This window comes from Pezoporus flaviventris, unplaced genomic scaffold, assembly GCF_033815535.1.
Source record: "Pezoporus flaviventris isolate CSIRO_AGI_PZ_B2104156 unplaced genomic scaffold, CSIRO_AGI_Pfla_v1 ptg000070l, whole genome shotgun sequence".
Lineage (NCBI taxonomy): Eukaryota > Metazoa > Chordata > Aves > Psittaciformes > Psittacidae > Pezoporus > Pezoporus flaviventris.
The window spans coordinates 5,508,022-5,531,386 of NW_026892618.1; the positions used below are offsets into that span (position 1 = coordinate 5,508,022).

Here is a 23,365-nt window from a genome sequence, read left to right on the forward strand (position 1 = left end):
AGTTTAGCCTATGCACATATATCAAACAAACAAACTGATGGATAGTTTCATTTTCATGTTGTTGTTAATCAGTGTAACTGACTAATACTAGTTCATCTGCATTCATGGCACATAACACTGTTTAGATAAAAATATTCCATCTGAAGGAATATGTTTTTGAATAATTTTATCCAGATGTTGGTCAGAAGCTTCCAAAATAAAAAAGTTCACAAGTGACAGATTTTATGTACCCTATTTATTATCATAGGTGGGAAGCAGGATGCTGTCACACAAATGTCCAGTGTAGGACCACCTGGTTTGACACAGGGAGGTGTGGAAGTAACAAGTCATGTTATCGATGAAGCACACCAAAATGGAATTTAAAATACGGTTCATCTCATAGTGAAGATTGTATTAGGAAAAGCATGAGTATGGGCAGAGAATGACAACAAAGCAAAGCATGAGAGCAATCAACTGCTTCCCTTCCTCTGACTCCAACCTCTGTTAATACTTACAGACAACCCATTCATTCTTCAAGAATCTGTTGTCCATCCTAGAAAGCCCAGTCTGTATTTCAGTCAACAAGCAACATACAAAACTTCACAAAACTATCATGCAATATCTGGTCATCAGTTTTGAAGCTGGCTAAACAAGATGCTAGGAGAAAGCAGTGTTAATCCCTTCTCATTTCTGGTATTCTCTTAGCCAAGTTGGTACTGTACTTCAAGGACTCTCAGTTTTGCATCAGTAGGGCAATCTGTATTTAGCCTATGGTCTTCCCTATAGCAGTTTACACTGTCAATCAGAAAATGCTCTTGAAGAATCTAAGCAATTATAAGAGTTAAGGAACATGACCTTTTACAGTCCAAGCCTCTTTTCTTCTGCCAAACCTGTAAGTTCTTTATAGAACTGCCTTTTGAGTTGCAGTTCCTTTGCCCCACAATTTCACAAGGCTTTGTCCTGTACTGTAAAATCCTCAACAAAATTTAATTACAAAAACAAATAATTGTAACTCATTGTTTAGAAAATCATAAGGAACATCTGAGGAAAATCAGATACAGTGCTGATTGTTCTTTACACATGTGGTTGCTGGTCTGGGCACACATAAACACTGTTTGAGGTGCTTTGAGGTGCTTTCTTACTGTTGTGGTTTAAACCCTAGCCAGACAGCTCGTTCACTCACTCCTCCCCTTCTTTCCCTCCCCCTACTCCCAGAGGGACGGAGAGGAGAATCGAAAAGAATTCAACTCCCACAGGTTGAGATAAGAACAGTTTAGTAACTAAGGTATAACACAAATCACTACTGCTACCACCAATAATAACAATGATAAAGGAAATAACAAGGGAAGAGAATACGACATCTCACCACGAGTCGATCGATAACTCGCCCCCCGAGCCCAACCAAGCTCTGACCGATACCTCCTCCAACCCCGCAGTCCCAGGCCTTCTGGGCTAACTCCCAGTTCCATCCTGGGCATGACGTGCTGTGGTATGGAATACCTCTTTGGTCAGTTTGGGTCAGGTGTCCTGTCTCTGCTTCCTCCTGGCTTCCCCTCCTCCCTGGCAGAGCATGAGGCTCACAAAGTCCTTGGCCAAACCAAAACATCATTGTTATCAGCTCTGTTCCCGAGCTGAAAGTCAAAACACAGCACTGCACCAGCTACCAAGAAGGAGAAACATGACTGCTACTGCTGAACCCAGGACACTTACTTTCAAATCAGAAAAGACTCTCCTACCACATTACGTAAGGGTACAAAAGCTGTCATTTGTGAGTAATACATCCAAAGGTAAGTTAGTCCCCTAAGACAGTATATACTCTCATATCATAATGTAGCTTTAACAATAGAGACTCTATCAATATCCTGGTTTCAGCCATAGCAGTTATTTATATTATAGTTTATATTAACTGATAATAATAATAGTGATTAGGGAAATAACAAGGGGAGAGAATATAAAACTAAAAGGGGAAAGAAAAAAACCAATAAACAGCAGCGATGCACAATACAATCGCTCACCGACCAGCGACCGATACCCAGCCTGACCCAAGCAGCAATCTGGGCCCTATATTTTTTAAATCACAGAGACAAAGGCAGACTCCATTTCTAAAGAGAATTCCTCCCTGTCCTGTCAGGTGGCCAGTGATGTTTTTTTCAGGGCATTCAGAAATGTAAAATCTGGGAGTATGCTCTGCATCACATTTGTATTTTACTTGATATACTCTGCATCAAAGTCACCCCTAGGTGGGAAATAGTGCAATTACCTCATTTCTTTCAGTTTCCCTGTGGGAATCACTAACAAAAAAAAAAAAAAAAAAAAAATAAGCAGCCTCAGGGGCTGAAATTCAAAGAAAACAGTACTCATGAATGCAAAACCACACATAGTCCCAAATAATGTCCAACTAAAACTATGCTATTATTGGTTTGCCTGTCCAAATCACTGGATTTTATATTTTCATTTAGTCATTTAACTTCCTCATTCTTATCAGTACTGATACAATAGGGATATATTTTATTCTTACAACAAATTTATCTAACTGAACTTCTACTGAAAATTATAATCTTCTGATACCAGATCAGAAAATGAAAATCTTTCTCAGTCCCTTAAGGAATAAAATGTTCAAAGATAACATGGCTGAAGTCTATCCCACCGCATTGTGCATATAAATCATTCTTAGTGAGTGGTACAATTTTTACATGAAAAATACAGTTCTGCTGTACAATAGTCTTCTCCGCGAGATACATGATGGAATGAAATCAAGAGGGAGTACCAGTCAACAACTGAGTAATAACTAGGATGTTTATGTAAGAAAATTGTGATGCCTATTTTCTCACACTGTAATTCTTCCCCTTCTGGTCTTCCTGGGGCCCAGTTTGGTTCCAATCTGGTTTACAGTGCTCCTACCTTCACCTTTTTCTCCAATCCATACACTATGAGCATGGCATTGAAGTGCATTTCTGCTTTCCGTAAAGTCAGAGCTCTAAATACTGATGATCTACACCATATAAAATCAGCTGTACCTTCAAGTACTCTACACCTCCCTGTTAATAGCAACTGTAGAAAAGATGGGGAAAATATGGGAGCACATTAGTTGAGTTGAGTGATGTTTCATAGTGCACCACAGAATATCATCCATGCCATATTTGAGTCAAACTCTCTTCATTGGGACAGTAGCAATATAAAATCACAAATAAGCACCACTTCGAATTTCCTTCTTATTACCTCAGTCCACTTACTTAGCTTTTATATTGTAAATATGATGATCTGGGGAGGGGAACCCTAGTATCTCATGTATCATCTTAAAATCTTCAGTAGAAATCATGCAAAGACCTGTGTACGTGAAGGATCAGGAAAGAAACCTGTGAACAACATGGCAGAAAACCCCAAAATCTGCATCTACAATCAATTAGCATCATTAATTGACTGTAGATGCAGAAGCAAATTTATAAAAGCAAACAGACAAGGCTAAGGTGCTGCCAGGGAACAGGAAAAAGTCTTTCAGCCCAGGAATAAGCAGAGGGGAAGGCAGTGACTGAGGTGAGCCAGCTGTGCTTTTACACTGAAAGAGCTCGTATGGGCTTAAAACCAAGAGGTGCCCTTTGCCACATTCAGAGGCACCCCAGACACACAGTTGAGGGTGAGTTTTAAGATGTATATTAATACATGATACAGCTATGTATGCTAAGAAGGCAAATTGTAAAGAAAACCTGATAAATATGCTTTTTTAACAATTATTTCTGTAACTTCACAATGCTTTTCCTTAAAAAACAAAAAGTGAAGGTTGCTATTCTTACATTTAATGCATTTCAAACAGAAATGGCATTGCTACTGACTTTCTTCTTTTGTATGTTGCAAGGATAATGCCAACAGGACCATGCAGAAGAAAGACTCTCTTCTACTTTGCTTTAATTTTTAAAAGGAATTTCTCCAGCAATGCCATTCAAAGAGAGAAACCTGGGGATTTTTTCCCTGTTATTGCAGTTAAAATAGTTATAAAACCTAGTAAAAAGAATGTCTTGGAATCTCTCATTTTGTTTTAGTCTGAAACAGGATTGCTGATTTTTAAATAGTGGCTTTTCAGCTGCATGTTCAGAATCCCTTGAAATTATCCTATTGAAATAGCTAACTGTACCAAATATGTTTTAAGGAATCTTTGGAACACAAACTGGTTTGCTCATCAACTAAGAGTTCTGATCACCAAGCCAGAGAATTATTTTCTCAGTTGTTCTGACTCAGTGCACGTTTATGTATCTTACAGAAACTTATACAGTTGCTACAACAGTACCTTTATGGAGGTACAATATTGCCATGCTCCAGTGTAGTATATGAGCATGGTCTTAGAAGACAGATGGCTCAGGGGCAAATGAAGATAGGGATAGAAATGTCATCCATCTCTATTTCTATACTTCATTTGCTCCATCTTCAAGCTCCCTAGCCACAGGACTACTACTAAATACAAGAAAATTCCTTGATCTGCATGCTTACAGGTATCAAGTAACATCTCAGTTGAAGCTTATGTGAGTGGGTCTTGAATAAGCAATGACAAGTGAAGAGGGATCCTCTAAGTACATCAAATGAGAGATTATTGTAACTGATAGATTTCAACAGAAAAACTGTTCTTCCTGTCACTCTCACTTCAATCCAAATACAAACTTACTGAAATGTAACTAAGTCACAGTAAGCAAATAATATGTTGGTTCCTTGCAAAATTAGTCTGAAATAGGCAGGTCTAGAAGAGTCAACTGAACTGACCGAGCTCTTCTGGAGAACAATAAATGATCTCCACAATGTCAAATCAGGCCAAGCTAAATTTTAGGTCATTCCTATGGCACCAGCATCGTCATTGTGGACTTTTTGATGAAGAAATCCTTGAATGAGGAAAAGATGAAAACCTCGGATTTCATTTTCTGAACAAGGGCACAAGATGCTGTTACTGAACTGGTGAAAGAACAAGCCCCAAGGCTTGCAGCTCTGAAAGTGACAATGAGTTACAGCAGCTGACATTTTAAAGTGAGTAGAATTTCAGAGGTACACTTAGAGATAATTTTCTTAAAGCCTTTTTAATATAGTCAATCTCTAAACTTGCAGGGTTGATCTCAAGATTGACAGTCTCTTCAAATGCATTTCTTTTGTTGTCTTGAGACACGTTTGATAGTTTTTTACATTCCTTTGCATAAGATGTGTGCTGAAAATATTTCCCAAAGAGCACAACTGAAAAGCACTTATCTGAATGACCACTTTCCAGAGTTATTCTGAGTGAATTCTTTGTTTTCAGTCACTTAACCAAAAATATCCATTGTTGTAGCTACATTTGGTATCTACTTTCACCTATCTTACTCTTCTGATGCAGCTCAGTAAGAACTACCTTGTAGTATGAGTTTTATTCAATACTTCCTGTATCTGAGCAAGGACTTCAGAATTTGTTAGTCATACCAGCTGTAAACACAATATCCTGATAGGATTTGATTGAGAAAGCTGCTGGTTCTTTGCAACAATATCAAGCTTTAGTGTGTTAATTCAAGGTTCTCAAATATCTAAGACATGTTGTTTCTTCCTTAAACTTCCTTTTTGACCTTTTCACTGGCATATCCCTTCGCCTTACACTCTTTTCCAAATAATCTCAACTTTTTCTTGACTCACATCCAAAATATTCTTTTTGAACTCTCTAAGCAACAATCCCTCCTCCACACAAGTTTGTGTTATCTGCTCAGTTATTCTTGTTTTCTTTGACATTCAGTAATCAGCAGGCCTGGCCTGCGATCAAATAAGTGTTAGAGCTGAGTACCCTTGAACACATGGAGTGGCTGCTGACATCATAGGGTCAACTGTGGGATAGATTTTCCTGAAGCCTTTGGTATAGGGTATCCTACAGACTGTTAATTGCTGTTGTTCTGCTAAGTTATATCCATATTTGTCCCAGTAATTTCTCATAAGGTCCTTGAAAATTCTGTGGGATTAAATTGATGGAGCAAAAATATTTAGCAATGGAAGAAGTCAAATTACTGAAGTTTTTCATTCCCTAGTTCTTCAGACTGAAGATTTTAATTCTAGTCTGATGAGAGCAAGCCATATTATGACAAATTGTTACGTGATGCACAATATAGGGTCTTGACCCCTTCTCCCCTACACTTGCCAACACATGTAAAGGTACAGTATTCACCACATAAATCTGCCAGTCACATTTCCTCTCAAGATTATCTTGTCCCAGTCGAATTGTAAACATTCAAGTGTCAGAAAGTGTGATCAGTTCTAATTAGGAACAACTTGCATCTTAAAATTATTTAAGGTCTCATTACTCTGCATATACAAATCAATAGCTCTCCATGGTCAGTTTAAAAACATCCGGAAAATCATCCAACCCAAACAGGCTGAGAGCCTGAAAATTTGCGAGCTAATGTTTTTTCTCCTTTGTTTATCAGGAAATTAGGATTATTTATGTAATTCAAATTTAGGCATGATCAGCCTTTCTGTATACATAAAGAATTAGATCCAATATCCCAGTGGAGCCAAAAGAGATCAAATATATTTTGTAAAATAAATATATGGCCATTGTATTTCAGTAATAATACAATTATGATAAGGGTTTTCTTTTGCATACACAATAACCATACCCTATGGAGCTACTTTCAGGACAGCTCAACCATAAAAACAGCCTGACAAATTAAGAACTAATGATATTGCACTACAATGAACATCACTGGGAAAGTTTAGGGTGTCTATGCACCCATATTAGAGACTGCAAACTACAAGGAAGGATAGGAACAGTTTAGGTTAATATGGGACACTGTAAATCATAGTTATTCTTTGTTTTATGTAATAGCACCTAACTGCCTTAAACTGTAGGAAGCTGAATTGCTATACACTATCCAAACACAGCACATCTTTGGCCTATTGAATCAGATTGGATGTTGAATAGGAGACATAACAAGTGAGAATAGCATGTGGTAGAGGCTTGCAAAGACAAGGGAAGTGTTACAATAAGGCATACTGCTGTGTTAGCTATATACATATAGACATGCTTCTAAATCATATACAAATTTAGTGAAATGCTATCCCTCTTGTTGATAAATCTGGATAGTAGAACCCCCCACAGACTCCATCTTTTGAAATCAGAGAAGAAAGATAGGGATGGCATAGAGGAAATATTTTCCAACTGTGACTTCTACTGGGAGATTAAATGCTCCAGCAAACAAAGCTAAGGATATTTTTATTCCTCTGGTCATTTACACTGAAAAGAAACTATAAAATATTTAGCAGTGGACAACTGGGAAGAACACAGAGCACAATATTTAATAGGACCTGTTATTAGCCTGGTACTCTCAAGAGTCATCTTAATGTGCAAGAAAGGGGAGCTCTAGTAAAAGATAAAATGAGAAATGGGAAGGGCAAATACTGAGTGTTAGAACAACAAGGAATGAAGATGTGCCAGTAGCACAGTGCAAGAAGTGAATAGAACGGAGGGAGACAAGCTGTTAAAAACTCTGCAAAGGAAGTGAGGGAAGAAAAGGAATCAATACTGAGCCTGGAAGAAGGGTCAATGGAGAGGGGATGGGGGAAAAAAGGCATCTTATTTTTTAGTAGAAAGAAATACGTTCAAGGTTTGGGGAGGAAGGAATAGTCTAGAATAGAAAGCTATAAAATTATGAGTTATGGTCTGGAATTTCAGCTAAAGTTTTGTGACTGGAGTTTCACTGTTAATAAATTAACTTAATAGACCCACCCACTATATTGATAGAAAAATGGCCCCTCAATTTATACTGAACTGTTTATTCGATATTTAATACTCCCTGTAGGTGATGGAACATTTGAGACTGCTGACTGCCAACACAGCAATCTGGCATTTAGAGTTAATGAGTCAATAAATATGCCCTTTTTGTTGTGTACAAAGGCCCAAGATGTTATTCTGTCTTTGATTTGTCCTATTCATTAAAAATACACAGCCTTTCAAAGCATTCCCTGTCAAACAGAGATAATGGAGGTTTCATTGGCCATTGCCTTCCACATGCTGATATATCTTCTAAACAAAAGTGTCAGAATGTTTACACAGGAGGAACCTGGCCAGATGGAGAGCTTTATTGAATAATAAAATGTAAAATTAAAGCATTTTTAACTATTGCATATAACATTAAAATCTGCAAAAAGTAACGACTGGATGGATGGGTAATTTAAAACAAAAGCACCAGCACTCAGAGAATTATAACTAAAAGTTATCAAGGGGGATTCTTGTTCCAGATCTCTGGAGAGCATAGTTGGAATAGGGTGTGTATGTTTTCAATACAAAGCAATTATGGGCATCTCCAAATAATAAAAATCCATAATGTGTTCTGGTGTTTTGATTCTTTTTTTTTTTTCTCATTAGATAATGTTGAAAGGTTACAGGATTCCATTGCATGCCAACAGCTCTCCACATCTGAGAGGCACACTGGGGAGATATAAGTGCTTATGTAATGAAATGCTGTATATATATTTTTAAATGTACTCATTATGATTACTACAGCATCAGGAAAATGAATATATGAACTTGTAAAAACTGAGAACTGTATTTATCCCTTAAAAAATCAAATCCAGTGCCTGTGGACATGCTGAAACAACTCAAAATGTGGCCAGTACAAGATGTGAAACATCACAAAATAAAACTTGGCGTGTAATAAATCATCTAAATTGACTTTTGCAACCTACTGTCAATGGTGACCACATCCCCCATTGTGGGAAAGTCATTAATTTTTTCTTTGCATTCTGACGAAAACTTTAAATTTACATAAATTTGAAAATAAAAAGGATTTCCAGTTATTTTGAAGACCAGCATGTCCTGCTTCCACACTCAGTCTATAGGGGCTAATCCATAGGAAATGCTACTTCAAATCTTAAAAAATTTCTTCCCATTCAAGTTAATCAAGATGGGTTAAGCTGTTTAACAAAAAAGCCATGGCATGGACAATGGCTGAAGCTGAATGAAGACAAACATAAACTGGACACAGGGCACAGATTTTTAATTGTGATTAACTACTTGAACTGTTTATCCAGGGAAATGGAGGAATTTGTATCCCCTGATATAGTTACCCTAAGACTGGAAATGATGGTTTGACCAAAAACATTATTTGGCTTGGCATGTCAGTAAAACAGAGAAATGAAAAGGACAGTGGTATGTAGAACAGACTGAAAGATGCAGAGGAGTATTCTAGAATTAAAAATAAAAATAGAAATCTCTTGCTCTGTCCATACTAGAATGACTAAACCTATGAAACATCGTGGCCAAAATAGGGAACACAACTGCAGTCACCACTAGATAACTGTGAGCCCAGTCTGCCCAGTGTTCTCCAGGGTCTCAATCGGTGTGGAGGTAAAAGAAGCACAGAGCTAAGGTGATCTGGCACAGCTGTGGCAATTCACACTGTTTTAGCAGGGCTCCCTCAGCAACTTCAGAGTACATGGCTGTGCAGTCAGAGATGCATCTTTCTCCTTCTCTTCAGCAGCTTCCACATCCCAGTATCGGGACAAAAGAGCTTAGCCTGCCCCCACTTCAAAACTGAAGTGTATCTGTGCCTCTCTGCCTTTTATCAGTTTTATTTCAGTGTTTTAATTTTTAATGGCTTCAATACTAAGTGCCAAAATAATTCCGAAGATTAGACTTCACTGTCTGTCGCTGATCAGAAAGACATCTAGACCAAGAGAAAGCAGAACTTTCACAATTCCTTAGAAAAACTGAGGGAAGAGGTTGAACATCTTAAAATATCTACAAAATCCTCACTGGAGGAAGGAATTAAAACACATAGCATAATGTAAAAGTTTGTCATTCTGTCTCATTGCTGTCTTTTAATGCTTGTTTTATATTTTGCTATCTAATAGCATCTCACGTCTTGATTACATGTTGTCTCTCATAGCTAAAGGAGTATTTTATTACAATGATATACTGAGTGAGCTCAACATAAAGAATGTCTAGAGCAGAGAGATGCCATTCCTTAAACTTACTTGCTACACAAGATGCATCAATTCTTCATCTGTAGAATTTGTACAAGTTGTTCTGCCTCACTCAGCTCATACCTCATTAGGTCACAGAATTCAGATATAACTTTTCCCACTGGAAAAAGAGAGATTTCTATAGTATAGTAGTATAAAATGTAATGCTTTATACTTATTTTGGTGGAGGAAATACAGAAATTTTTATATACATATCTGAGAACTTTTGTGATTATTTCATAAACACTTGAGAGTACCCTTGTAACTTTCTGGTTTAAAAATACGTATTGCTATTTGATAGAAAACAACTTAAAATAAATGTGAAAACAAAATATCTACAATGGAAGCACAGATCCCAATCCCACACATAAAATGCTCAAATTAACTGGAACTGATTGTGCACTAATATCCCAAATATGGTCTGTATACTTAATACAATTGAAAAAAATCATAATCTATCATTTTTCTATGTTTTCTATATATGCTTCATAGCTTTAACAGTGATAGGCTCAGCAATTATAAAACATACTTCATAACACTAATGAGTTTATTATTCTTAACTGTATAAGGGCAGGAAGGTAAAAGTACTGTTCTCTATTTTCTTAGGAGTTCTTAAACTGCCTTTTTATAAGAGTTAGAATGCCAGCCAGCAACTAGGGATAGCATATGTGTAAATCAATAGTAGGACATAGTGCATCCCTGGCCTCATAGACAAAATGTTAGAGAGAGAAAATTGCTTCAAAAGCTAGTCAGAATTTCCAGTGGGAAAAGGTGAACATACCCAGATAGAGTAGCCATAACTAACGATGAGAACATGGGAGTGGGAATCAGATCTCCTGCATGATATTCCCTGGTATTGAGGAGCATAAGCAAACATTTTGTTTTCCCTTAGCCTCATTTATAGATCTGAAAACTGTGGAGCTGGATCATTTAATACAGCTAAGGTGCTTAAATAAAGGGAGCACTATGTCCATCGCTTTCTTCTGGCAAGATACTACTATTAGTGTCCTATGCAGCACAAATAACTTCTGATATGTTAGGCATATTCCATTACAAAGGTCTGTGCTTGTGCTCCCAAAACTTCCACTGCAACAATAAAACACTTGCCCTTGGCTTCAACAGAGGTACAAATAAGTTTGATGTGTTTTTTCTGACAACAAATAAATATTAAATAATATGGGATTAGGCATGTAACAGAAGTATTCCATGGGCATTTTCACTATTAACAAGCACGCTGCTTTTGCAGGATGCTCATCATCTTTTATTCCTGCTGAACTGGCATGAAAAGTCTTTGGAATAAGTGGAGTTAGTTAAAAAAAAAAAACAAAGAAACAACACTTCTCATTTTTAATTCACTGCTAGGCAAGATAGAGGTATCTTCATGTTGTTTTACTAAAATAAAATAGTCTAGAGGTGAGAAGGAGGGTTAGCTTATTTTGGGAGGTTTAGGATAATTTTACATAATTAGGTAAAAAAGACACATGTTTTGAGTTCTTCCAGAGGAAACCATCTTAACACTTCTACCAGGCAGATAATTCTTTCTTTTGCTCAGAAAGCACCGATCCACGCAACAGCAGTGAAAGTCGCTGTTTCAAATCTTGCTTAATGACCCACAGCACAGAGAAAGGATATCAGGAACTCGTTACTGTCATTTGTATTGCAAAAATAAACGTTAACATATGAGGTGTAAAATAATTCCAGGCAATTCTTGTTGAATGACAATATACAAAACAATTTGCAGCCAGTTGTTTCTTGGCCTCTCTCCTGGCTCGGTACTCAAGCAAAGTTCCCATGATTTCTGGGGAAGCAGCTAGCTGGGACTGCTTGCTGTTCAGATCTGCAGATTAAGCAGAATTTGCTCCATTAAAACCTGTACTTGACAAAACATTAATACTGAGTGCAAAGCACAAGCTGGAATTTTTTATTTTACTTCAGATAAAAACAAAACTTTTCATATACAGAAATATTATTTAGAGCTCAGGGATACTGTAAGTTGTTGTTAGGTATAATGATTTGTAAAAATAAAAATAATTAATTTTAATTAATGAAATAAGTACCATTTTTAAATGCTCACTCTAATATAGATTCAAACTGCACAACAGAAATTTTTTCTTTAGTCCTTTGTAAAATGGCATTGTCTGCATTTTTCAGCCTTTAACCAGTAACACCCTGCTGTTACTATTGGCCTCTTTTGTGAAGAAGACCAAACTGGGATTCCCTCCAGAAACAAAATTCCTTAACCTTTGCAGAATTCCATAACCGTCTAGAGGGCAATTCTTACTGTTCTCCCTTTCCAGAGCTGAAAGAGCTGCCTCTGTTGCCCTGCTGAATGATAAAAGGGATCAGGGTACAACCACAGCTCAAAAGGATTCTGAAAAGTAACTTGTTAGTATTTTTATGTTCTTTTGGGGGTGCAAAAGTACATCCTGATCTTTCTCTCTCACTCCATTCCTCAATGCTTAGGATGAAATCAGAAAAATCCTTCTACAAGCCCTATCTGTTAGTCAGATTCTGATCTACTGTTTAAAAACTTGCACAGATTCCAAAATTTTACTTAGTACGGAACCGAAGAAACATAAATTACAAAGTTTTCTTTCTTCATGGCAGACCTTAAAGCTGAGAAGCCAGTTCTCCAGGTTTAAGAATGTCTTTTTAATTGCACCCACCAGTGGCTGTTTTCACAGATCTTTACCTATTTCCCTCTGTTCTCAATACATGTGTACAGTGAGATAAAGAAGAAAACTGGGTATTTTAAGAAATAAATAACCGAAGGCATGCACAGCACTACTGTGGTACTTGTCAATTAAACAAAAGGTTCCAGAGCTAGTAAGATCAGGGAGTTTTAAAGTGTTCATATACTAAATGACTTTTTTTTTATTTAGAAGCATTTTAAAAAACAATATCCACTCGTAATACCAACAGAAATAGTCTAAATGCTTCGAATAATGCTTCAGGAAAAAAAAACAGGTGCGCTTTATAGTTTACTTTAGGATGGAAATAGTGCATAATCTAAACAATATGATTACACCTTACTCTTCTAGTGATCACCGGTAAATTCATAGTCTGACTCCATAGGTTACCCATCAGAAAACATAACCCTAAGCTACAGCACAGCCTTTATTGCATACCTCGTCACTGATTTATTATAATCACCAAGGCCTGTTACGCATCTTGACATAACTGGGCATTAATAAAGGAGAGCTGCATTAGTCCTGCCTTTATAAATGTTTCTGGAATGCACTGGTATTATTTTGGCATGCTGTTTCAAATTGAAGATATGTGCCCTGCTGTAATGCAGTTGAGCTTTTCTTCATATAAACCACTTGTGCTTAAGAGAGCTCTAGCTGAACTTAAGCTGGTTTGTGCAGCAATTACCAGATATTACAGACAGTTTTAAGTCAATCTCTTTCAAGTCCCAAATTAACAGAAGATTTTTCTTTCTCACTATACAGATCATGCCAGTCTTCCTCAACACACCGTGGAGTTCTCATATTGCTTTCCTGTTTGGCAATACGCTGATGTGGTTTCGCAAAAGCTTCCCTTTTTCCTCCCTCAATAAACTACTGAATATTATCAGGCGGTCAGACAGGTCTTTTGCGCACGTTAAAGATATACAAATATTTTGCAGATTCCAGCATTAAAGGCCCTGTCTTAAGATTCTCCTGAAAAGGAAATGAGGCTTTATCTTAATCATCTAAAACTATAATTACATCTGCATTATGTACACTATAACTTTACTGTTCAACTCATTACACATCTTTTCCTAGTGACAATGAAGCTATTATAATCAGGTTAGAGAGCAGCAAGAGTCAATATAAAACGTTTTACTCTAATTAATTATGGCTAGGGTCCAGTTATGCATCTGCCTCTTCAACCTGGCTGCAAATACTTGTTCCATGTTTTACTTCATCTGTGCCACTAACATGCCAGAAACCCCGCAACAGCGTGGCTCAGAGAGAGTAATACTATGTCTCAATTTACCACAACAGACCTTGAATGACAGCTACAGTGTCCCTTGATATAGAAGTCTCTAAAATTCCTAAGAACAGTTCAGGTGTGACAGATGTCAGAGCTACATGGGCTAGGTAGTTTAACAATACACAAAATGACTAAGGAAAAAGCTCACACTTAATAATTTTTGATTAAACACAGAACTACATACAAGTAAACCAGCAATAAATGTCAATATTTTGGCCTCTGGCCTGTGATGATGGAGTTTCGCAGAACTGATATGAATCAGAGAAGCAGGACAAGGGTGCATCACTTTGCATCATTCTGTCAGACATTGAGGCAGCATTTTCCCTGCCATATACAGACACATACAGCCATCTAAAACAGATATAAACATAAGGGAGGGTAAGTAACCCTTCTCCTCACCAGAAGATACTCCTCTGTCGTAACCTACACACACAGTTCTGTCTCAAGAACTCCTTGGAATTTTTCCTGCACTATTATTTCCAGGAAGAAAGATCAGTGGCATCCTGAATTACAGGGCAAAGAAGTTTCTGAAGAGCTTGCATTTGTTGCAGGAAAATCAAAGAACCATCTTGCAAATTCTGCTCCTGTCACTGACGACTGACTACTGAACTACTCCTAAAATCCTCCCTTTGTGTATGCTCATTCTGTCTTTACTTTCCTTCTCTCTTTATAAGAAAACATGCAGTTTAAAACTCACTTAAAAGAGACCCCAGTAAAATTATCTGTATTTTTGTTAGTTTGAACAAATTTATACAATGCATGCGGGAGAAACAGAAATATTCTGTTTCTCAGACCAGAGATAGGCTGGAATATATAACCCTACCAGCTGCCAGCACCAAATTCTACAACTCCTTTTTCGCAAATGACTGTACCTAATACTGTTCGCTTTGATTTTCAGAGAAACCCATGTAAAACATCTTATGTCGGTTTGCATTGTGTATGCTGCATGTGCTTGATGCCCAAAGCAATAATTGTTATTTAAGTGCCAGAAGGGGTTGGGATTTTTTTCAGTCTGCATATGGTCTCCACAGCTTTTTCCAGCATGTTAGTAATCTCATATTTGTTAATCACGTTGAGAAGACTGCAGTTAAAAGCAGAGCACTGTGAAGTTATCAGAAGTATGTGCACAGAACTTGCAATGCCCTCTAGTGTTTCTTGCTTGCAAATCAAAATTTATAGACTGCAAATTTGTTAGCATGGTTGGTTAGTTGTATTTGTAAGTCCCTCTGTAGATACTGAAAACAAACCAATTGTAAATACAGCCATACCATGAAACATAGAAGTTTCATAGAAGCACTGTCCTCAACTGAGCTAGGCTGCAGAATTTTTTTGGTGTTTGAAATTAAAACTGTGAATAGCAGGCCTCCTGACTTCTCTTGCAAAGACCCTGTTTACCGGATAACCCATGCATTCATGACATGCCAGCACAAGAAATGTGATGTATCAACAGTCACGCAGTGAGAAAGAAGCCATGACACTACCTATAGCTAAGGAGTGGATCTTCCAGGGGGTTGGGAACAGGGTTAGACAGCTTTGTCTCTGCAGTGCCACAGTCTTTCAGCTCTGCGAATCTATGCACTGGATCAAGATGACCAAGTGCACCTGCTGTACAGAAAAAAACTGAGGATGTAGGAGACTGTCAGATCAAAGTGACTTGATAAGATAGATGGCAAACAAATGGCTGAGGTTTCAGAGACCAGAAGAAACTAAAGTTACACTACACTAAGATTTCATCAACTAGTTAGCAATTTCAAAAAATAACACTTATTTTTAGAGCTGTGAATGCTTTGATTTCCTGATACGTTGTGCCGCAGCAGTAATGTATCATTACAGCCCTATGCCCAAGCTAACCAGCTTTGATCATATTTTTAGGGTCAAAGAGGTATCTCATACAGTATAACTTTTATTGTGTAAGTTTTTTGGTTTGGCAGCTGAGAGATCTGTACCCTCCTGCTGTGGGCACTCATGAAGATATGCCCTCAGTAACTCCTAAGATGAACTTCCTGGTCAGCAATTTCAGATCATAAAGCTGCTTAGTTCTGCCTCATTAATCTGAAAAAATACCAATTTTAGATGGTTTTAATACTTCAAACACATACAATGAAAACAAATAAAAAAAAATCCAAACTAATCTAGTGACAAACTCATAAGTAATCATTCATGTCCCAGAATCACATACAAATTTACCTAGCTACTGGCTTCTTTATTTTATGAATGTATCAGTGTTTATTTTACAAATGTATTGAGTTTATGAAAATAATTTTCTTACTTTAAAATAATTCTAGACAAGCATCTTTGAAAAGTAACATAATCAAAACAGTGACACAAAAAGTGATGTTTAATGGACAAAGTGATCATAATGTTACTATCGGTCACCAAGGAGGAATGAATGTTAAACTGCAACATGCTCTTCACAGTAAGTAAAGTAACAGTCACCACCAGTTAACCCTTTTGGCAATATATAAAGTTTTATGGCAATTTGTCATTCAATAGCTTCAGCATTCAACAGTTTCAGCAGGAATAAAACTAGGCTCAGTGTTTTTCCCAAGAGGTTTTATTTACTGCTAAAGGGAAAGGTAGGTTAGGAGAAACATAGCTAAGCTGTGGGGAAAGGAATTTCTTTTTTTTTAGTTTTAATGCTGAGATGTCAGTTTCCTTTTATTGTTTGTGCAGTCCTCAGAATCAGAAAGCCTTAAGAGTGACAGCGCAGCTGGAGACTGAAATCTAACCTGTAATTCGAGGTAGCTTCGAGATGCAGCTGGAAGTTAGGCTTCCTCCTGGGATGTCACATACAAAGGAATTTTTATACTTTTCATGGGCTTCAACGGAGGACTGTATAAATATCAATCAGGAAACAGATGACTTAAATACAAGATGCTATCTTTAATTCTTTTATTTGCAGAAATAAATATATAATGCCTAGAAATTGAGTTCTTGGGGATACACCCTCAGGCACTGAACTTCCCATTGATTCTGACAGGTTTTAGGCATCTGAAGTATTTTCAGTATGTAGGTCTTAACCTCAATTATGCTTTCAATTCCAAGCACCATGAGGAAGGGCAGAAATAATCAGAAACAAAGAAAAAGAGCAATGAAGTTCACTTTTGGGTGTAGTTCTTCATCATCCTTAAATCTACACCAGCTGAGGAAAAGTCTAGAAATCAGATTTTAATTGATAACTTTTTACACATGCCCAGAATTTTTAAGTTCAAGAACATGTTTTAATGTCCCTAAAACTCTGTAAATAATAAATATTTAGAAAAATAAGAGCCTATAAGAAAGAAGGGTCAGGAAGCATAGAGACAGTGAAAACGTTAAGTCCTTAATCATTTGACCTCAAGTAGTGATTCTGAAAGGTGGTAGTTTATTTATACATCAATAATGTCCAGAAAGTGATTGGAAATGATCGTAAAAACTCTGCTCAGCACCAGGTGGTGCTATTCTGCTTTTTTTAAAACTTCCGAGCTACTAAAATATTTACATGCGAAAAGAACAACCTCTGATGAAGGCTAAATGAGTGAGAAAAGCATGTTTTCTTAAGCCAGAAGTCAATTGTGACTGCCTTCAGTGTTTACACTGATTTACACATTTAAGAAGCAGAGGATACTCAGCACACCTGATAGGAAAATTAAAAAGGACTTTAGCCTTTAAAATAATCCTACTCACCTCATGAGTAAACTGGTTACATAAATTGTTTAATCCATAAAAAACTCTACATATGCTTTCTTGAGAGTCTCTCACAAAAAAAACAAAATTCGCTTTAATCCAAAAGTGCTGCCTGTGAGATGGCACATACCAAGTACGTGATTTTTTTAAATTACAGACAGGCTGTCTAATCAATGTTCCAGGATTTTCCTTTCCTTTAGAGTTAAATAATACTGAAATGCAATCTCAGCATTGCTATTACATGAATATATGACAGAACGGCTTTTGCCGGGGGTTGCTGTCAATGATATACTGCAGTGTCAGCCCCAAATATCAATTACCGTAAGTCAGACCATTAACCATTAGGTTTTAATTATGAGATCTGAAAAAAATATAAAAATATGTTTTTGCCTTCTCAGTAGAATCAATAATGTTGAATTTTCATGTTCTACTTTGAAACCAATAGGATTAGTTACAGGAACAATATTCTTCAAAATAATTTTCACGTCTCTGGGAGCTGGACTTGCAAAAAAAAAAAAAAACTACTTTTGTAAAAACAACAAAAAATCAAGAACAAACACTCAAAAGAAGTTTTTGCAAACAAAACCACAATGCAACACCATACTGCTTGCCTTGGGTGAGACAGGCAAACAGGCCTACTTGCTGCTTGAAGGAAGAAAAGAAGATGGAAGGAGTGAACGAAGCTTGAAGGAAGAAAAGAAGATGGAAGGAGTGAACGAAGTCATTGCCTCCAGAAACTAGACAGGTTCAGAAGGTGGGGATAAGAGGCAGAGGGAGCCTTAAATCAATTCTAGAAAATAAACCTGAGGTCAAAGTTCAAGGATTTATTTTTAATTTAGCATGTTTGCCAGACATTCTTATACTTTGCCCAGATGTTCATATAAAACATAAGTTGCCCCTTTTTATGGCTCTCATCTATTTCTCAGAAGACCAGATGGTCACAAACCATATTTATAGACAAATTTACAAGAACTTTACCAGCTTCAATTTAACAAAATCTAATTATGTTTTATGAGACTTTGCAATAAATCAATAATCTAATAATTTTTAGGCTAGCTTTTTTAATGAATTTAAACTCCTCATTTGTACCAAAAACTTTCTTAAAGGAAGTAATAAGAACCCAGAGAATTATTTTAAAGGTCATGAAGTAGGCACATGTTGCCACCCTACTCCCACTGTTCTGCATACTGGAAAGCCTTTGCACAGAGGAACTGAGAGACTGATATGAAATGAGTGACACCATCCTATGCTGCTCTTCAGTTCATCACTCTTTGGGCTAATGATTTACTCATGGACTATTAAGTCTTACTTCCAGGGGTTCTTGTATTGCTGAGTCCTTCAGGTTGTCAAAAGCATTGCCTTTTGTGGCTGGCTTTGCAGAGATCTCAGAATTACAGCAAATTTGTTTGACAGATAAACTGGATCTTCTCTCTTGCTGCTAGAAGGCTGAACTGAAGGCAGACTTGACAACTGCGCATAGTGTTTAGTGCCCCTGCACTAAAGAAGGACAGATCATTAAACCCAGCATGGCTGTGCTAAACATCCTGCTCTCTGTAGTGCAGAGCTGGTACAATACAAGGGATCTAACAGGAGGACAACAGCTTGGGGAATCAAGATAGAGGCAGAAAAGAGTTACTGATGCAGTAACAACAAAATCACTGTTTGGTGAGCTTGGGGGTTTGTTTTTTTTCATTGTTTTGCTGTTGGTTTTTTTTTTTAGTATGCATCTAGCCTCGATTAGAATGAAAAGCAAATCCAGAGCTGGATGTCCATATTTGACCCTGTCAGAAGTGAAAAGTATAATATTGCCTCTACATCCTGTAACCCTGATAGCTGGTTGTAGAAAAGAGGCAGAGCCTGGAATCATCATGGCAAAATACCCTACAAACTCCATCCCTCAAGCATTTACACACAGCAACAGACAAGCAGCAGCAGCCTTAGTATGCATCTTCTGGTGAGAGCCTACCCTGTTATCTGAGAACAAATACTCAGTGCACAAAATTGCCATCACTCTCCATTATTAATCAGGAGAAGATCAAGTAATACTAGAAATAAACCATTATAGGCTTGAAGAATGTTTCTACACAGAATGGCAGAATTTACACATATTTGTTCTTTATGGGTCATGATTCTGAAGAACTATATTCACTAATGTAGATCACTGCTTTTGACTAATCTTTGCTGTTATTTTTCAGTTTTAAGACAGTGGAAGCAGATTTGTTAATGAACCCACTTACCAGAGAAGGTAATATAACACAACACAGGCCAAGCCAGTGTCAATTGAGCAGTTTCTTTTATGAGTTTTCATCCTTTGTGGCAATGTGGAGCCCTGCTTACCTACTACTTCCAAAGATAAACAACATCCTTTTAAAAGTAAAAGGTAAACTACACATGGCCCTGTCAGATTAAAAAAAAAATAAATAAATAAAAATCCTTAGGATGTCAAATCTCTGTATTTTCAGATTAGTAAAAAATGTGGTTCATCATATCCTGCAACAGATATGTGAACTTGACACTCAGCTGTCAGAGTTCATAGCTAGGCATAACAAAATAAATGGAAGTAGACAGGGGTTTAAGTTAATACGTTGGAGTATGAATTGCAGCTGGTAAGATGCATTCTCAGTGGCTGTTCTGCTGCCTCTCAAACAGGGGCAGCTTCAGAAGCAAACGGGTGAGGAAAGATAGAACAGCCAGGACTTGCACTCAAACAACAATTTGCCTTAGCCCTTACTTTGGACGCTGAGTACATTAAGACGTGGTCTCCTTTACAAGCGGGGGGGGGGGGGGGGAACAAACCACTCACAGAAAAAAAGCAACTTTTTATTCAAATTTATCACCAGGACAAAAAATGTCACAGGCAAGAATGATCCATAAAACAAATACCTGCCTTTGTTTTATAAAACAAAGCCTCCCTGCTCAGCACTCCTAATTTCCATTAAATTCTTACAATCTTCTCATGCCTTTGGTCTTGTTCAGTTGGAATCACAGTCAATTCACTTTCATTCAAGCCTCATACTTAACCCAATACTTGGCAAACAACAGCCCCCAGTTAGCTACTGCCAGGGTATTGGACTAGGAAGTATGTGTTGCCTCAAGAGGAGGGGACTGATAAATAATTATCTAATATTTCCCCTTCCAAAATTCAGTGGAAGGACCATCTCATGGCTAATGATATAAATGACAAATCATAAAAGTGAAATAATGATAACTGGATTTCCATGTTGTGCAGCCAGTGAAAGTGGGTTAGTCTTTGATTCCTAGGCATGATAAAACTTACTAGCCAAATCAAGGAAGTCAAAGGTCTTCTAGTATAGCAAAAGTAGCTTTACTACCTTTTTTAGCCTTTTCCAAAAGGGGATTATGATTCAGAAACTTCTCACCCTGTCAGCATAGGAAATAGTTTCATAATTCAGAGCCTAACAACTGCTTCTTTAAGAAAAAAAAAAACACATTACGATCTCAGAAAGAGATCTCTGTCATATATCACAGCCTCACAATACTTTAATTTTTTTTTCTTCATTTTACATTAGAAACTGTTCTTCAGCAAAGCAGAGGGCTTTCATAAGGCAGTTCAACTGGCAGGAAAAGCACCACAAATGGAAGGGGAGCCCAGGCATACTACAGTTATTTGGTGTGCAGGGTGCCTGTTTTTTGTTTGTGGGGGTTTTTTATCATTGATCTGGTTTTAACCTGGTTACATTTCCTTCTTCCCCAGTCACTAAAGGTTTTCTTTCTCTGCACTGCAGAACCTTTTAGTCTTTCTCCAGTTGCATGTATTTCATTGGATTCAGGAAATATGCTCTAATGCCATGTTCTCTATAAGTCAAAGTTAAATACAAGAGCGGACAGACTTCAAATGGAATGGTGACATTCCTTTTGCTATGGCCTACTGCACCCACACTAAAATCCTGCAGAAAATACAATGAAATGGCACTTTGTCTTTTAGTGAAACTTCAATCTGTAAGACTTAACTAAAATAATTTTTGTAAATGTCAAGGGCTGGGGGATTTGCAGAAGCTGAGTTAGAAGATTAATGCTAGCTCAGTACTCTCTCTTCTGTGTGGTTAAAGTAACAAATACATTCAGGAAAAAATATACGGCTCTGAAAGTATCACTTTTGATTTTCTGCTCCTTTTCATTTCCCAGTTGTCATCCACAAACATTAAGCCTAGGCATACTAAACATGTTAGAAGTTGCAATTCATACCTAGGAAAACATTCTATTTGATATTAAAAGTAGCAATTTTGTCTGTTTTATCAGCAGCATGGTGTTGTTGGATCTGCTATTTCAAAAGCTGCACAAAACCTAAATCACCTTTCTTCATTTGGCACATTTTGAGGCCCTCTTTATTTATGTTTACATGTTCTAGTTTTGCTGAGCTGTAAATAATTCTAATAAAGATCTTCACAATCGATGTGAAACCCATGTAAGAGTATCGTATTAGTACCAGATATCATTAAGCTCAGCATTAGGTCAGTAGTTGAAAGGAGCACCAAAAAACCTCCCCTGAGAAAGAAGCCAGGGACAAAGAAAAGCTGACATGCATCTTGGAAAAGCCTTCTGGCAATGCACTGTGATTTCGATGGTAATGTTTGAGGGTTTTGTTGTTTTCTACCAACAAACGCCAACCCTAGAGATGGGTTTTGTGCTGTCCTAAGCAAGCTGGGAAAACACACCCCTGTTGTGGCCAAAATTACACATCTCTGCTCTCTCAGGGCATAAAAATAGTACTAAGATTGAAAAAAAAAATAACGAAGTAAACCTCTACAGCGTTTTGCCCTGCTGCTGTGACATAATGCTGTTCTGAAAACCACATTGTACAGGACTGATGCAAGTCAAAGCCATCCAGATAAACTGCTGAAGTGCCAGATCTGCATGAAATTCTAGCCTAAAATTTATAGTTTCAGTATGCATGTGTAGGGACTTTTGCCTCTCATTTGCATAAGGAAAACACACACAGCACTAAAAGGTCTGGCTAGAAGTTCTTCACTCAGTGCCCACTGCGGAAGCATTATGCTTATTTTGATACTGTACACCTCAAACCCCTCCAGCTACTCTCCATTGCTCGTTAGACACACAAAATCCTTCAATTTCCCTGGCACACCTTAAGTTTCCCTGCCACCATAGCCCTGGCACTACAGATCTTCACAAAGGTTTTATGGTCATAATCCTTGATAGTACTGCTTCTGTTACTCACCTCAGTGGCTGGTGGTGGCTCCCATGTCTTTGATAGGAGTAAAGTTTAGAGGAGACTGTCCTTCTCTTAAAATTTCTAGCTGCACCATAGAAAGCAAGCAAGCAAAATTTGCCAAAGGAAAAATGTCAACACATCTAAATATTAGAGACACACTACTTAGTGAGAATCCCAGCCACAGACTCGTGGTGATTCTGCATTCACCCCTTCCAAACCGAGCTGTTGCCACTGTCTACTCAAGTCAAAGCCTTCAAGAAAGCTGAAGCTTTTATTCCATGTAATGGCCAACATCACATGGAGTCGGGTGCTAAAATATTCAATGGCTTCCAATTTGTTGTCCATTCTGTATTATGCTAATTGTCCTCCCCTTATGGGTCTTTCCGGTAAACAACTTCATTGATGTGTTGCTAGAATTCTCAGACACGATGACTTGAAACTAAACCTGACGCTTTTAATAACTGATTGCAATACTTCATTAACTATTGATCTTAAATTACATATAATTTGGAGGAGATCGATAACCACATCATGAAAAATTCTGAACATTAGAGAAAACACATTTCTTTGTAAAAGGGAGCAGAGAAAATAAATTAT

General features: G+C 37.4%; 1 long non-coding RNA gene across 1 annotated transcript; it reads right to left on the reverse strand.

Annotated features, from left to right (window-relative positions):
- Nucleotides 1-14,933: 14,933 nt before the first annotated feature.
- Nucleotides 14,934-23,342, reverse strand: LOC133279038 (uncharacterized). The gene is made up of 3 exons (XR_009746757.1): nucleotides 22,775-23,342; nucleotides 18,887-19,074; nucleotides 14,934-15,963 (listed from the first exon to the last, which is right to left on the reverse strand). It is a non-coding gene; the product is annotated as an uncharacterized LOC133279038 (long non-coding RNA).
- Between the last annotated feature and the right edge of the window lie 23 nt (nucleotides 23,343-23,365).